Genomic DNA, 18,726 nt, shown 5'->3' on the forward strand with positions numbered 1-18,726 from the left:
GAATCTGTGGAGGAGCCCCAAATGGACTCTACAGCTTTATGAATAAGCTTCTATATTCTGACATATCTACTGTACGTTTCTGAAATTTCTATGCCATTTCTCTTGTACCTAGCATTATTGATCAGATCCCTATCACACATTGCTCTTTCATTCAAATAGTCACTGATGCATATCTGAGCTCAGTCTACCATGCCAGCTTGACATTATAGTCTCACAATCAGCCTTCTGTTTCTACTAAGCATATTGCTATTTTCATGTAAGCAGTATGCTTACCATGCTTAATATAAGCTTTAAAGAAAGAAAAACGCAAAATCATGGATATGATGTTTCCAACTATTAGGCTATGAACTCAAGCTTGCTCTGACACCTCCTTTCCACGAGCTTTGGGTATCTCACTGTATGTGGCACAGAGGCCAGAGAAGATGTATTAAGTAGACTTTCCAGTTTACAGAGCAGGCCTTGGAGATTTGGCCCTGCCCCTGATCTCCCCTGGCTCTTCTGTTTCTTTCAGAAAATTGCTGCGATATGCCAGGCTAGCTCTAGGACATCTCCCACTCTGACATAAAACCAATGGAGCTGCAGACATATTTTGTGAAGCCCATCCCAACAGTATGCATTTGCCATGAGTAGGGTGCATCTGACAGATCATTCTCTTTTGGAAAATGAGCCATTACTCCGCTCACCTCCTGGGCAGCAGTGAGGTTGGTCTTGAACTCTTCAGACCAGGGCTGTCCCTGTCACCTGCAAAGCAGAACTGCAGGTCCCAGGGAACTTTCAGCCAAAGAGTATCTGAAGCATTTATAAATGAGGTGGCAACTCAGCTGGTTTATTTTGGATCGTGAACTTTCAAAAAGCAAGCACTTAAGTCTTTTTCTTTTCTTATTTTTCTTTTTTTTTTTTTAATTAACATTTCTATTTTATGTTATACTAACAAAAAGTTTTGTTAAATGGAGACACTTTGTTTTGTGTCTGGAAAGAGAACACATTTACTTTGTTCTACAATTTACCCTGTACTTTTATACTTGGACAAACATTTCCTTTACAATCAGCTACAGAATTGATACTCAAATCAAAATTTAATTTCTACATGGATATGGAAAAAAAAAAAAAAAAGAAGATATAAATATTGACTTCATTTCCAAGTACCTAAGATACTTCTCTGCCTTTTATCTTATATTGTTTTCTGTGTCACTAGCATTACACACTACATTACTACATTCAAGCACTTTAAAATACACATAATTTTCTATTTTCGGGAAATGAAGCTCAGAACAGACAGCTTTCAGTACAAAACCAGAAAAAACCTGGCTAGAGATAAGCTTTTAAAATACAGAACAAGAAACTATATCAAATTAGCCTGCTAATACAAAAACATTTTTCACAATAAGAGTAACTTCATCTCATTAAATAGAATCTCAGCTGAAATTCTTGCCCTCGATATAAAGGGATTTGTATATGTTTGTAAACATTGATATGTGTAATATTAAAGGTTTAAACCACCAATGTGTTTAAAACTAAGTCATTGCAGAATAAAGTAATAAATTTCTTTTATCACACAATGCAATGGATAGCATGTTTTTCCTGCAACTATAATTATATTTGCAAAATGCTAAGGGTGCTGATTTGGTGACAACTTGCCTTTTACTTGTGTGCTAGACAATTCCAGTAAATGTTTCTAAATTAAATCTTTTTGCTCTCAAAAGAAACACCTTTCAATTTATCAGGAGGTTGAGGGAGGTGATTCTTCCCCTCTTGTGAGACTCCACCTGGAGTGCTCCGTTCAGCCCTGGGGTCCCCAGCACAAGAAGGACCTGGACCTGTTGGAGTGAGTCCAGAGGAGGGCCACAGTAATGATCACAGAGCTGGAGCATCTCTCCTACAAAGCCAGGCTGAGGGAGTTGGGGTTGTTCAGTTTGGAGAAAAGAAGGCTCCAGGGAGACCTTATAGTGGCCTTCCAATACCTAAAGGGTATATACTGGGTACCCTACAGTACCTACAGGGGGCCTGCAGGAAAGCTGGAGAGGGACTCTTTGTCAGGGAGTGTAGCGATATGACAAGGGGGAATGGCTTTAAACTAAAAGAGGGCAGATTTAGATTAGATATTCAGAAGAAATTCTTTACTGCGTGGGTGGTGAGGCACTGGCACAGGCTGCCCAGAGCAGCTGTGGATGCCCCATCCCTGGAGGTGCTCAAGGCCAGGCTGGATGGGGCTTTGGGCAGCCTGGGCTGGTGGGAGGTGTCCCTGCCCATGGCAGGGGGGTGGAACTGGGTGGTCCTTAAGGTCCCTTCAAACCCAAACCATATTGTGATTCTATGATCATTTTAGCTTTCCAGTTAATGCAACTGATAAATCATCTGAAGTTTTCTTTTTTGTTGCTTTGAGAGACAGTAAGTTACAGAATTTTGCCAACTCATAGGAGGAAATTATCCACTTTTGAATAATACTTTTTCCAGGGAGCTTTTTCACTTCATGTTAATGTAATGTTATATGTAATAAACTAAAAAGGTGCATTCAACAGGCCAGGATTATGGGAAAAAAATCTGCAAAGTGCAGTAAATCCTTATGGGCAAAGTGTAAGCTTTCCAGAAACACAGGAACAGCATTTCAGTATACAGATCTGGTATCATTTTCTTTCACATATTCGTCAAATTACAGATCTGATCCTGTATTTCCATGTATCTAAACCCCCTATTTAACAGATCTTACAGTAAAACAGAAACTTCATTATGCAAGAGGTAATTCACTAGTGTTCTGATACTATGGGTTTCAACTTACGAGCTTTTTGAAGTTTTGTTCTTTTTTTTTTTTTATATTATTTTTAACTGAAAAAGACATGAAGAAATGCTGAAGTTTAAATCATTTAGGTTAATGCATGTTTGTTGTTTCACTGAAGGAATGAAAACATTAGTAAAAAAACAAAAAAACAGCAGACAGTAAGTAGCTGTAAACTTCTGCTTAAATATGATTGATTGTGCAAATTTAAAAACAAGTAAACCACAAAACTAAGTAACTGCAAGCAGCTTTGCTTGAGTCAGGCTCTTGGGGTACTGTGTCTCCTGGAGAAGCTGCTGGCACCTCCAGCACAGGACAGATTCTTATATGCACTGCAGCAAGCATCTCCCACCAACTCCAGTGAGAGGAAGAGAAACTTAAGTATCTGTGGATCAGATCCTTTGTAACTTCAGTGGGGCTTGGATGAAATTTAGACAACCGATTTCAAGACTATTATCCTTAGTCTTGCATCCACGTCAGCTGCAAAAGCACTTAGGCAGCCCTGAGCCACAGTCTAAAACATTAAAAAATTTCTTTGGTAGTAATTCTACAACCATGCACAATCCTTTAACAGACTGACCAGCTCAGTTCTTTACCTCCCCATAAGGATGATCAATATCCTAAAAACAGTTTTTTCTCCCTTTCCACACTGTCAGGCTAAAAAAGAAATTCCTCTTAAGTGTACACTGGTAGCACAGCAGGCACCTTACAAAACACACTGATAGACAATAGTTAATGCAAACAAAGAAAGAGAAATGCTCCCATTTCTTTTTCTTTAATATGTTCAAAAGTAAATGAAGTTCAAAAGTAAATCCTCACTCTGGATGTAGATGATCCAAGGATCATCAATGGAAAATTCAAGAGGGCATATTATTCTGCAGGTACAGTATTCTCCCGAAAGAGGACACATTCTGGATGATAGATAATACATAAAAAATAGTTCTTAGAAGGATTGTTTCCTCCCCAAAATGCCTGGGCATCGGATGCAGGCAGGCTCAGCTGTGCTCCTTAGTGGACAGTGGCCCACCCTCAGCAAGGCAAATGAAGACTGCTCCTGCCCAACACAGCTTCCCACTGGTGACTCCTGGCCCGGTGGGGGTTGCCTGTCCTCCAGCACAGAGAGTAAATACCAAAGAATTCTCAAATGATGAATCAAAAGCTTTAATCAATATGAAGTAGGGATGAGTGTTCTAGCTTTCTGTAAAGATGGATCATAGCTGTTGCTCAGTTCTTTAAACGAGAAACATAGGTTCTGTGCAAGATCCCAGACTGGGAATCCCAAGCGTCTAGAAGCATCTACAAGCAGCTTACAGTGAGGTGTCCTGCATTGAGCTCCATCGCCATCATCTATGTTTTCCTCAGAGTTGCATATTGCACACACCGACCTAGGGCATCAGTACAAAGCATTGGATTTTCACCTGCACTGGACAAAGGCCTCGCTCTGTGCTCTGGTATCCACTCATGTCCTTCTACTGAATCTAGACCATAGTGCATTCCTTAGGAGGGTGAGTTTTGCCCTCCACAAGCCTGTGTGCATATATTTGAAGCTCCTACTACATTACTACACGCTATTTGTGGAATCTGGTCCTCTCGCTGCTTGGTGCCCACTCTGTTCTGTGAGATGCTCTGGTTATGATCTTCCCAAGGCAAAGCTCTCCTGACTGGGAGAAGTATAATGGCACTTAACTCTCTTGCTGCTTGACTTCCTTCTACTCAATAAATTTGCTTGTGGTCAAGAACAACTTGGTCCTTACAATTCAAGACATCTGTAAAGTGGCTTCATTTGTACCACATTCCACATGATTGGAGGCTCATGGAGAGGACATTTTTTCCATACATTTTCTGTGGATTGCATGTGTAGAAAAAAATCCATAAGAACTTTAAATCTCAAAATAAATACGAACTTTTTTTTTTAAATACTAGTTGAAAAAAACATCCTGTAATCATTTTACACAGAAATTCTAGCACTTGTCTCAACATTGGCTAAAGTAATATTTCCCATATGTCAGGTTCTTTTAAAAACATAAAACTGCAGTAAAAAGCTGGACTTGATTACTATTGTTCAAAGTCATTCCATAACACTGGTAACTAGGATTCATCTGTTTGTTTTTTTCATAGCAGTAAAATTCTACGAGGATCAGCCTGACAGGACTCCTGGTGCCTTCCGCAGCACAGACTGATGCTCAGGCAGGCATGCCATGATCAGGTCCTACCAAATTAAGGCTCTCTTTGCAGCTGACAGATGTGGTTTCACAAAAACCATACTAAAAAAAACCTTTTTTGATGCTTTTACTATTGGTATTATTTCATTTCAAGGTTGAAGACTTTGGATTATTTGGTGGATTTCATTCTAAATTTTCTTAACCTTTTCTTTCAAGGGAGCATTTTGTGTAGCTTAGCTGGAGCTTACCGGGCTTCAAGAGACTGAAGAACAAACCAGTAAATGGGAAGCATATAACAGGGTCTCTTTGTATTCATATTAGCCATAAAGAGACTTAACACACAAATGTGACCAAAAGCAGTGCTTTGACACTAAACATGATAACAAATATTACAAATGTTAGAAAGTGTGGGTTTTTATCTTCTTTTTCTTTCCTTTTTTTTTTCTTTTTCTATTTTTTTTCCTTTTTTTTTTTTTTTTTCCTTTTTGGCAGGCACTTCTATGACTGGACAGGAAGAATTTAAAACATGACAAAGATAACGGATCAGAAAAATTCCAGTCCTATAGTTGCTTGAGTTGTCTGACAAACCGCATTTTGATGATCTCTGGTTGGCCCAAGAGTCTGTTTGGGCTCTTTTAAAATTATATTAGAGGTAGACTGGGACCACTATTGCACAAGACACTCATAAAACATGCCTTTGAGCACTACTCAGTTGTGAGTTGTTTCAACACTTCCTTTGCTGTATTAGAATTAGCTCTTCCTGTGCCTGCCTCCTCTCTACTAGCTGCATCTCCCCAGAGGTCCGTGTGACGCTTGAGCATGAAACAGGTATAAATGAAAGCCTTCAGAGGAAAGCCTTCACAAAACTGTCATTCCCTTTACATTTGTACACTAGTGTCAAGAAGTAACACAGACTCTGAGAAGGGGTCCTACTGAATTCTTGGATTCAGAGTCAGGAACTTTTCACTAAAACGAGCACATATGCTCATGCCATTAGCTCAAGCAATCAGAAAGGACCATGCCTACAAAAGAACAAATAATCCACCACTCTCAGAAAGTGGATTGAATTCCAAGAGGCATGTGTATTATTTATTTTTACATGTAGATTTAGACATATGCTAACTACAGAAGTTGCACTAAAGACATTGTCACCTCATTGAGCACAGCTTCATTTGAAAAGTTGTGTTATATCAGACTTCTCATGTTGAGAAAATGTTTTGTTTTGATTAAACTAAGTCCTCCTTGCAGCTGTGGTCTGTAGATCTGCCCTACCACAGTTTTAAAAAGCTAGTTGCCTTTGCAACTAGAGAAATGAAAGGGGTTGAAACTGGGCTCAGAAGGACTGGCTGCATAACAGGGTAGGAACCAGACACACAGCAACTTCCTATCATCCATACTTTGGTTTCCATGGTATGTGTCATGGACATGAACACCAGTGGACTCCAAACCGAATCCAGTGTGGGAGTACAGGACTCTGGAGGGTATGAGCACAGTATGGCCTAACAGGTAACTCTGAATGTGATGGCTGAGAACAGTGAAAGACAGCAGCAGTTTTTTTTGAGGTCATCTAACCTGTCCACAGTCCATGGCCACATCCTTTCTGACAGGATTAAGTGCTCTTTGCTCCATGGAAAGGCAACCTTTGTCTGTCTCTTTTTAAGATGATAATTTTGTTTCAACTTTAATCTGAAAGATAACAGAAAAATGCCCAGTTTCTGAATAATTGCTTCTCAGGCATGTTGAATCGTATCACAGAACCCCAGACTGGCTGAGGCTGGCAGGCCCTCAGGAGCCCACCTGCCCCAGCCCCTGCCCAAGCAGGGACACCCAGAGCAGGCTGCCCAGGGCCACGTCCAGGTGGCTTTTGAAGAACTACAAGGAAGAAGACTCCACAACCACTCTGGGTAACCTGTGCTAATGCTCTGTCACACTCACAGTAAAGGGCATGCTTCCTGAGGTTCAGAGGAAATCTGTGTTCCAGTCTGTGCCCATTGCCTCTTGTCCTGGCACTGGGCACCAGTGAAAAGAGCCTGGATCTGTCTTCTTTGTACCCTCCCTTCAGGTATTTATGGACATTGATGAGATTTTCCCTGAGCCTCATCTCCTCCAGGGTAAGCAGCCCCAGCTCTCTCAGACTTCCTCACAGGAGAAGTGCTCCACACCCTCAAAGATCTTCATGGCCTATGTTGGACTCTCCCCACTATGTCCATGTCTATTGTCTCTCTTGTACTGTGGGGAGGGAGGATCGAACTGGACACAGGTGCAGCCTCACCAACACTAAGTAGAGTAAATAAGTATTTAGGAGGTAGATATAAATGAGAAACTAAGTATATACACATATATATGTGGAAAAATAAGAGATGAAGAAGGAATAAAGAAGGACGTTCTAGGGTTGATGTAGAGAGCAGGAAGCTAAAACTGCTATGAGAGGATCTGTAAGGCACCTACTAGGATTGTGTATGTTAATATATCCTTACAAATAAAGACATCCCAATTAAATAACAAAACAACTAGAAAAACACAAACCAAACCTTTTTCAGTATATTAAAGCCAGTCTCATCAGGACAGATGCTGAAGGGAAGTTGATTTCTTGTCTGCACAAGTCCAATTCTACTGATGGTATTACAGAGGCATTTTAGATAGTATTTAGAATTGCCACCATGTGGTCTGAATTTCTTTGTCTTGTGCAACTGGCTGTAGTGTTAATGAGGGATACCTCTCACCAAAACAGCAATCTGCCTAGATGGCAGATGAACAACCATACTCTGTGCAGCTGTTGGAAAAATCAAAACCAGAACTCTTGAAATTCCACTTAATGATCACCCACAGAATTTCATTTATTTATTCTAGTTAGATTTGTGAGTAAGTTTTTTAACTTGGCCTATGTCTCTGGCATCTCATCAAAGCACTGCCCATTACCTCAAGCTCAGCACAACCAAATCAGAAAACCAGGTCCATCTACAAAGGCCCCGCCATCTCTTTCCTGCTCAGGATGAACACCACCATTTTGTCCATCACTGCCTAAAGCCTGGCATCATTTCTGAGGCCAACTACAGAGCATTTGAAAAATAAGTTCAGCTCCCCACCTACCAGGTCCTATTCAGCAGGGTTTCACTGTGCCTTTTATTCCCAATTTGTCTACATACATCTCGTAATGAGACTGTAAGCTTTTCCAGTCAGCAACCTTGTCTTTGTTCTACCTAGATACCACGTACAATTAAACCCTCCAATAGGATCTTAGTTAGTACAATAACACAAGAAAAACAGAACAGACAAAACAGCTGCCACTTTGTCTTAGGAACTACAGGATTTGGCTTTTATTCTACCTATACCTTTAGATCCTGTTGGGTACTCACTTATACCCAAGTCTTTTTTAAGGGAATACTCAGGTAATAATTCAGTGTTCAAAGTAGTACATTCCACAGGTGCTACTCCAGGTGCCTTCAGTAAAGAAAAAGAAATCAGAAACTTTTTTCTGTAAAGGACTGATCATACTTTACATATTGCATAACTACTCATCCGGCATTTTCAAATTACATTTTGTCTCTAAAAATGTAAGATGTATTAAGAAATAATTAGTTTAGAATTTATAGAGGACAATTTTACTGTAGAGATTTAGTAAGTGATGTAAGCACATTTAGATTGCCTTTTAAAGTGCAATTCCCTAGCTCTCCAAGGAGTTTGCCAGTGCTCACAAAGTTCTTCATCCTAAGCTACTAAAAACACCTGTCACATCTGAACAGGAGGAGACAGAATACTCCTTGCTTTGCTGTTTGTTCTGGAGACTGCTTTTTAAATAAATAAATAAATTGTATAGTTACAGTCAGAGTACCAGTATGTGAGAATGTGCACAGTAGAATCACACACGTTCAGATATGAACTGTCATCGTCTGAATCTTTTGGGTGACATTGTTCTGAACAGATGTTTCTCCCCATGCAAGGAGTACAAGATTTTGTTTCTAGACAAAGTCTGATCCATTTTCTTTCAAAAGAAAGATGTGTCTGATCTGGAGGTGACTCCAGTATGCGGTTGCTACAAGGAATGTGAAGATTCCTGATGCCAGGTAAAAATCTCAAGCCTGAGGAGGACTAATGAAACAGCAACCTCTCGTGTAAGTTCAATGTAGAGCCTAAAAAACCATAATCATGTGATTTGAAAGGGAAAATCTGGGCACAGGTAATATTCAAGTCTGAGTTTCATAACAATAAACCAAAGTTCACTCCAATTTTGGACAAGTCAACATGGCTTATATTGTGGAGGCTACCATCTTCCCATTTTCCATGAGAGTATAATCAAGGCACTGGAGAACAACTGTGTTGTACTCCGTGTTGTGGAAAAGCCAGTTCACAGAGACTATGGGGATTTTAGTGTGTTGATGGAAGGTTGTGTGGCACAGTGGAAGAGGATAAGAGGAAAGGAAGATGAACAAAGCAGTGGCAAAAATGGGCTACAAGAGGAAAATGTCTCACAGAAAATAAGACCACTGTCATACTTCAGAGATCTCAAACATGAATAGTTGAGTCAAAGTCCCAAATTGTATTCAGATGCCGTGACTTGTCATCCAGATATTATTTTCTTCCAGGTTTCAGCTCTCCTGGAAGACAAGCTCACTATTATACACAACAGTAACCTAAAGGACACCCAGCGGCAGACATGCTAGCACCAATATATGACAACGCCAGTGAGATGCAAAAACAAGCCTTGTGCTAACTGAAGATATTTTCTGTTGCTAGTAACATATGTTTGATATTTTTGAAAATTTAAAAATAAAAGTCACTATTTCACAAGTGGATGATTAATGTGATCGCCTTCAACAGTAATGACATGTCACATTTGGTAACTCATTTAACACTTCCTTTATGGGTTCTATTTCATCTTCTCTCTATTACAGTAAAAATTCAGTTGTATAGTTACTCTTCCTGCCTTACTTGCTCTTGATTTGAGTCCATTGCATCTGGTTGCCACCTGAGAATCAGAAAAACAATGGGTATTTCTGTCTCCTTTCAGCAGCCATTTGGCAGGCTCTGCTACCTCATGTGCAGGTCTGGATAGGCCTTACATGTCACTGAAGGGTCTGCATATACTTCTGCTAAGAACTTCACCATCACCCCTCATTCAAGCAACATTATCACTGTAATTAATCAGAACATATATTAAAACAATGAGAATTATGATCAGCTTATTTATTTGCTGGGGGGAAGCAAAGAGGGTGGGGAAGAGAACTGACAAACAGCATTGCCCATTAAGCATTCCTGCAACAGCGTATCTGGTACATGTACCTAACTTTTATCACCTTTCAGTTGATGATATATACAATGGAGACAGATGGCTGAGGCTAACCAACAAGTAAAAACAAAAGAACAGTGGAAAATTAAAAACCAAAACCAGACAATTCGGCCTTACCTCTCCTTCTGAAATCAATGGCAAACAGGAACAGAGACAGAACCTCACTAGGTCTTTCTGAAAAATCTTAATCTATGGGTATAAATTTGTGGCAAATTTACAAGACTGAACAGCAATTCTGTTCTCTGCCTTCTTTGAGATAACTCCCAGAAAATATTTAGTGCAGGCATGTTCAACATTGCACCATTGCAGATGGAAAATTTCTGGTGTGGCTAGACTTCAACAAGTCTTATTCTTTCTTTTTTCCACAAGAATGTAACAAAAGTTACCCCTTTAAGCAACTAGATGAAGGCAGCAGCATTGGAGACAAATTGTAAGTAAAGTGCAAGTATCATGAAAGAAGGGAGGCAGAAATGGAGATAGGAGATATGGTGAGAGCAAAAGAAACACCATTTTTTTTTTTCTTTTTTGTTTCCAATCAAAGGATAAATTCCCAGACGTATTTTCCAAAGGGAGAACAACAGATGTACCTGTGTCCATCCAGCAGTTGTGCTCACAAACCTCCACAAAACAATAAAACAAAAAACAACCACCAACCACCAAAACAAAAACAACAATAAAACCCAAACTGATCCATTATTACTTCCAACAACAGGACAATTTAACAGTGCATCACAGGGAGTCTGGATATAGCCTTCTGCCTCTTATGAAGCTTGGGAAGACTGAACAAAGGCATGGGAATGACATGATCTGCATTCTCACTGAAAAGTAATGTTTGCCCCTTGAGAGTGATATATAGATTTTCACAGTAAAAGATGGACTATATTTTTAATATGATAGAGGACCTCTGGTGTGGGAGCCACATTTTCACAGAGTGATTGCACAGATAAAATGATTTGTTTCTATACTTTTCACAATTTAAAACTTCATTTTATGGATTCTCCTTTTTTATATTAAGACATAGGGTCTTTTCAACCTACAAACTACAGAAATAATGACATAATGAAGTCTTACTATAGCAGACGAATTACTTTAAGCTGAATTTGCAAAAAGGTAAACATGATCAGAAGGGAACATTGGATCCCACTAACTGCAGTCTCTGGTTTATCATTTTCAATAATGTTAGCTGCAGCAAAACAGTAGATCAGAAATTAAAGCAATACCAAATACATATGGATTTTTTCTGTCTGTCGGTTCTACAAAATCTACCACTTCACTTTTTTTCATTTATTTATTTTAATTTAAACTTTGAAAAAAAAAAGGAAACAGAGCAATATATACTGCAATGATACAGTATTGTCACAATTTGTTTAAACTTTCTAGAAGCATGCAAAAATATAACTCTTTCTAAAGAATGTCATTAAATATCAGCTAAAGAATTAAGAAAAATAACACATTATTTTAAATATTAACTGGGCAAAAATAGATGTTTATAAGGATATTTTAGAACATAAGAAATACAACATTTTACCCACCTTTGCATGTTGTCTTCCAGTTTATTTTCAACCTAAGCCATTCTTCTGTATATTTTCAATTACTTACAGACCGATCTTTTCAACATTACTCAGTTATGTGCATAAATGTGAGCATATACCCAAGCTTCTGAAGGACTGCAACAGCAGGAAATCTAATCCTGCTCTCAATGAAGTGCAAAGGCCATAGCTAGATTCATGCTAGCACATACACTGATCAATATAGCATTAGTGGAGCAGGCTATCTCCCACGATAACTTGTTTTCACAGAAAGGACTAGGAACTCTCCTAATAGGGAGCTATGGAACATCTTGTTCTCTTCCTAACAGATGCCAGGTAACCAAATGTGTAGTAACCTCCATAAATTTTAGACAATGCTAACACTTCAATCTATGTTTAGTAATTTTTAAATTTGGATTTCAAAAACGCTTTGGGGCAATGTTTATGAGCATGGACTGGAATTTTCAGAACTGCCCCACATAGCTGCCACAGGCAGCTCAGAATGTTTTATTTTTTTTATGGATCTGGCCACACAGAATCCAGAGGTTTCTCTGAAAATTCATATACTACAAAAAGAAATAAATATATGAGTAGCTTTACACTCACTTTCAGTGAATGGCTATATATATTTAGGAATGGCGTTAAAGATCACCAAGATCACCCTTTTTTTCCCCTCTCATGATATTCTTTTTTTTACTTTGACTGTGTTCCCCTCTTACTTGTCCTCTTCATACATGAAAGGTCTGAAAGTTATGTAAAAGTGTTTTAGGAATGTGGGAAAGTGTTCTCTCTTTGAGATTATATGAGTTGAGCATTGTGTTATGATCCTCCGTTTTCTATGCCTTTTGTCACTGACTACGTGGGAGCAGGACTGGGCTGTAAAATGACAGCTCCAGCAAAAGGCATTAAATGACATGTATCATAGGAGATCAGAAGTCATCAGCCTATTTCGGTCTAATTGAGCAATGGCATCAATTGCTGATTTTATCAGAAACAAGTTTGTTTTATTCTTGTTGTTCAAGTATAAGATCCTTTACAAATTCTATGGAACAGCAACCTTTAATCTTTTACAGAGGGAAATTTTAAAGGTGCTTACTCCATGAAAACAATGTCATTAAAATATCATAAGAAGTTCAGTGCAACACAAAGATTATTCGATGCTAAAAAAGCACTTTCAGCAAAAGTAGTTAATTCCTTTCTTTTTTCTTTTTTTTTTTTCCTAAGGACTTTAAACATCAGCATTCGTTAATAAAAGACACATTAAGTATAAGCACAAAGCCACACAACATGCATCAAAAAGAAGGGTTAAAATGCAACTGTATTTCACAGACACAAGTCACAGTCATTAAATTAAATTATCAGACATACATTATAACTTATTTATTATTTCAAGCTATACAGGTAACATAGCACCAAAATGGAGAAACGTGCTCTAAAGTTGATGAACAGTACACATAAATATTTGCTTTTGAATTTTGAAAACAAGTATTTTCTTTCATTTTTATCAGAATTACCCTAAATGAAATCCACTGTCCCAAGCCTGTTTCATGACATTATTTGGGTAGTGACATATGTTATCAGTTATCTCTGAAAAGGCACTCCCCATTTCCAGAATTTTTAAAAATGAATAGCATATGCTAACATTAAGATTTCAGCCAGTGGGATATTAAATAAACGTGCTGTACTGGTAATGAGGTATTCTGAAGTTCGACATTAGGCAGCAGCAGAAGTAGAGGTATAAGACTGAAGCTGGTTTTGAAAACCAAGTTCACGGATCCTGAATTCCCTTTTAATATAAAAGATTATCTTTAAAGATATAAATACTTTTTACACATTAGAAAAAATGAATGAAGGCACTTATCATACACAGCATTATTTTTTTTTTGCATTAAAATGAAAACAAATAAATATTTACTTATGCATGTTTAGGCTGTTTCTGCTCCTGCAGAGATTGATAGGATGCCTGGCAATAACATCACTGGAAAGGAACTGTCAATTTAAAAAAAATAATTTATATTCTTAAAAGTAATAATAGACTTCTTCCACTACTGCAAAGACAGAATTAAACAGAAATTCTTCTGAAGCAAATAACTCAAGAGAAAACTGAAAAACTAGAAGAACAGCTACTTTGAAGACTATTACGGTATGTGTCTGAAAGGCAGTTCATAAGAATTTCAGACACTTAAAGCTAACTTAGAAGATGAGCTGATCCACTCTTTTTATGCCTAAATTTATATGAAATCACAAATAATACTTTCAAAATTATGTAAAAACTATAAGAGTAAGGAAGAAAATCCTTATTTTATCAACAGTTCACACAAACACAATATAATCATTTTCTGTAAGGGTCAAACGTTACCTGTAACACTGACCATAAAGACACAGCACAACCAGATTTATATTGTTCTGAAAGAACTCTGAAAACAACAACAACCTAATATTCCTAAACTGTTTTGTTTTGTTTTGTTTTTTTTCCCCCTGGGACTTTTTCAATGTAATTTGAACTGTTAGTGAAACACTTGTTTGTGACACTCAATTTCTTAACTAAAAACAAAGTATAATTGAGCTGACTAGTTTGTTGTCAGTGTTTCGGTATTTTAATAGTTTGAACAGGTGTGAAAGCACTCTGCAAAAGCAATATTCCTAGGAAAGTTTTGTTTATCCCTTTTAATTTAAGGTCCCTTTAATTACAGAAAATATTTTTTAAAACTTTAAATAAGAAAATAATCCTCCAATTACAATTTGACTGCACAACTGGTATATGGCAAAGTTTCAGGACAAATTGTTCAAACAAGTCATCAGTTACTGAACAGCAGAAGGAAGAGTAAAACAAAAAGTATGTTCACATTACACATTTTGCTTGGGTACCAGGTCAGTGCTTTGGCACCAGAAATCTCTTAACTTGCTACTGCGTCAAACTCTTTCCCAGCCAAGTACTGCACTTCACCTGGCAGGTGAACAGCTTCCAGTTTACAGACAGCTTACAGCTGGGGAGTCCTTAAACCTGCTGTAACAAGCACCTTCTGCAGCAGAGTGGGTCAATCTATCAGCTACCAGTCAGCACTTTCTATGTCCTTAGTCTCGGAAAACTAGAGTGTGATAAATACGTCAATTACTGGATTCATAAGAAAATTACATTTAATATTATTGTGTACTATATGCTAAAAATAGTATTTTTTTCTCTAGTATACCTACTTTACATTACTGGTATCCACAAAAGCTTTAGAAGACCATGTGCACCGTAGGTTTGGTGTATCTAAGCATAACCATTGAACTGATTAACTGTTGATTCGATTATATTCCCACATAACTTTTTGTCAGGTAAGAGACAATAGTTTGGCTAAGAGTACTAAAGCATGTAGATATGGGAGATGCTGTTCAATGAAATGAAATATGAAATGAAATGAAGTAAAGTAAAGTAAAATAAAATAACCGTATTCTTGAACTAAGTAAAGTCACATTATCCTAAAGCACTTCTAGGAGAAATTTGTTAAATCTAGTCACTACAGTTCAGTTTTAAAATTTTATGGTATCTTGGTAAATTTGTTATACTCTCCCTTTTCATGCTTGGGGTAAAAAATAACTTATTGACATTAAGGTCAGAAAACCTGACCCACTACGATGAAAATTAATACAAAAACCCTCAAGTCTTACCGCATGGACTAAAACCAAAAACCCAACAATGCACTGTGGAAAGTAGGAAGGAATACAATAAAAATCTGTATTAGAACAAAGTACTCTCAGCCAGCTGTCAGAATGCTATGGAATTTTTCTTGACATTATATAACGTGACATATGGTTTCCATACTTTGTAGCTTGTAATTTATTCATTATTTCGTGTAGTTTTGGATCATTGCCTCAATCCCTTCACCAATGAAACCAGAGTAGCCTAAAAGAAAAATACCCAAGACACACAGGCCAGATTTACTGGTGGTGCAACTCCATTAAAGTAAGCAAAGAATGTATTTACCTGAAGTAAATAATAACTTATAAACTCATTATAGATATGTACACATCAAAATATATATGTATCATAATTTTCATGGATCAAAAATGAGGTAGTGTACTGAGATACAAACCACTCAGGCTAAAACATTATCTTAAAACATTTGAACTCAGGAATGTTCATACAATATTTTATCAACCTCATTTACATTAGGAGTTGACACCAATGTTCTTTACAAACAAGGCAATCATCCAAAGTCCCTCAGGATGCAGGGACGGTGTAAACACACTCCATTTTTTCTGGAATTTGATACAAAGGCTGAACAAAAGAAGAGCAGAATTCAGTTCCTGCTAAAAAATAACAGGGCAGAAAAAGTAAGCTAAAGATAAAAAGATCATTGCCAGAGTCTCTCAGTGACCTCCAGGTCAAATGAATTCAACTTACAAGCAAAAGGCTGTGTTTCTTAGCCATCTGTAAAACTGCAGAGTGCTTCTCTGGCTTGGATAGCATGAATATGAAAATTCTGGACTGAATAAAGTTTCGGGAATTCAAACAATCAAAGTTTCTGAATCCGATTAAAATTAATTAGATAATGACTCATTAATTTAGACTTCAGCCATAAGTAATTTACTACTTCTCTCATGCTGTACTGTTAATGGTAGTTCACAACTCTAAAAATATCCGTACAAAGTATCAGCCTAGAATATCAAGATGAAGAACCAAAAACATTTTTACTGCTGATTTTTGGAACAGACCTGAACTAACTGAACTAACATTCTTTTCCACATGGTAGTAAATTTTCTTGCGTCTGAGTTAGAGCTATCCCTAAGTATAAGCAAGCTTATTATCCTAAAACAGAAGTACCCAGCTTGCACTGAAGGGGGAAAGATACTGTACATTAACGTGCTGCAAACCTCACCTTGTCGTTCTGTATCTGCTCTAACCAGCAGCTTTTGTAAGATTTATTACATCAATAGTATGGAATTAGTTAATCAATAATTAGCTAATTATCTGAAGTGGTCAGAAGCTGCTTCTTTTGAAATACAAGGTAGTCACACAAATTTATGCATCTGGGATCATTATTTCTATTGCACAATTTTAATTCTCAATCTTTACTGTTAAAAAAGCCCTACAATAAATGGTTTACAAGTCTGTACTGGACATAGTAAAAGCCTTTCTGTCCAGAGCAGACATTGGAAATGCTCTTGCCTGACTCCCTTATCTTCGCATGATATGATTAAACTCAGATAAGGAAATGGGTACTTCAGAAGACAGATTAAACATTATTTTGAAGAGTTTATTCTGAGTCATTTTAATCAGTTTCCTTTCCTTTGCAGAACTGGACAAGCTCAAGCAGCCAGGCATTACAAATCACTAGATGCCTGCTCATCGTGGTCTGAAGCAATTCAAAGACTAACAAAGGTCAAATACCTGGTACTTCCCCACGTAATTGATTAGATTTCAAGAGAGAACAGTGGACAGCTACTGCAGTGCACATGGCCAACTTTCAGTGATTTGAACCTTAAACTTCTTCAAAAGTCTAACCAAAATTCATCATTAAAATGATCAGTGTAATTTTAGTTACGTTCTAAACAGAGGGCAAGCACCATCGGAGGTTCGCACTTCCACATAAAAGACACTGAAAACTGATTAACGAGAACAGTCTTTCAATGTTGTGGCTCAGGTTCTGCACTCTAAGGATTCTGGATTAGTCTTTGCTAATATTGAGCTTTTTGTGAATCCATTTCTGCTTGAACACAAAAATCAAAAGGAAACTATCAGGCTTTGTAAAAGCTGAAATAATCAGTAAGCTAAAGCTTTTAGTTCAGTCATGGTTTAGACAAAACTACATCTAAATGCACAGCATTTATGTTAATGTACCATTAAGAGCACCCTATATGAGAGCACACTGTACTCCAGGAAGGCATGGGACAGGCAGAGCCATCATCTAAGGCCAGACTGTCACATAGCTGGTCAGCCACCCATAGGTGAAGACTAAACAGAGCCAGTTGTGCTAAGGTACATCAGTGTTTATGTGACTAAAGCTTCTACTACTTTATAGTAGTTGTCCTCAATGAAGAAAGTTTGTTCTATTTAAACAGCGACAAAAATTAACTGAAGGTTGTGTGTTGGCAGTGTTCAGACTAGCTAAACTACTGAAAAGTGACACCGTATTTAGCATGTGAGCCTACTTTTATTTCCTGAACCTACTTGGTTGGTTTCTGCTCAACACCACGTCACAGATGAAATTTCTCATGAAATTAAAGTTATTACTGAATACCTGCAGAACTTGCAATCGCATATAAAACAGAAGCCACAAACTCTCTCCTTGGTAAGATTCCATTCTAAACTTAGTTTTTGAAAGATTACATTGGCTTTAACTGTGATATAAAACAACCAGAAAATCTTTGCAAAGCTAAGCCATATATGCCACTTACAACACATTGCAATAACTTATAGGTAAGCTATTAATGCAAAGGCAACGATGTGCCAAATGCCCTGTTTGCCTCCTCAGCACCTGAAGTAATATATTAATAAAGTATTAGTAAGTCACCACTAATTTTTTGAATAACGGCTAAAGATGAAACTCTGGTGTCTGTTAAACACAAACCCAAAACTGTTTGCACAGTGGAAGAAAGATAACTGTGGTAAATTATTAATTCAAACATTCATTTTAAAATGTATTTGCAATAAATTAGATTATATAAACTAATCAATTTTTTAAAGCTGAAATTGGATAATATTTTTTTAATGTCTCCATGATAATTCAAAGAACCAGATTATATATATATTTTAAATAAGTGTACAGAACTGTTATCCTAGTCCGTCTCCCAGTGATGTTAATGACAGGTTTTGAACTGATTTCTAACGGAACCAGAACTGGATCCAACCTCCTTTGATTGCCATTAATCTCTTTAAAATTGAGCACAATAACTAATAAATATTGTTGTCAAATTCATAGCTTGGGAAATATAATGTACTCTCTATTGTAGAGTATACTATGATTACTTCTCCATGTTAATTATTTG

The 18,726-nt window shown here is 37.4% G+C and overlaps 1 protein-coding gene across 5 annotated transcripts in view; it reads right to left on the reverse strand.

The window, feature by feature from the left end:
• Positions 1-18,726, reverse strand: part of ADAMTS20 (ADAM metallopeptidase with thrombospondin type 1 motif 20) — a 97,737-nt gene that overhangs the window by 16,256 nt on the left and 62,755 nt on the right. The window lies entirely within an intron of this gene.

Source organism: Anser brachyrhynchus (genome assembly GCF_964034855.1).
Source record: "Anser brachyrhynchus genome assembly, chromosome: 1".
Lineage (NCBI taxonomy): Eukaryota > Metazoa > Chordata > Aves > Anseriformes > Anatidae > Anser > Anser brachyrhynchus.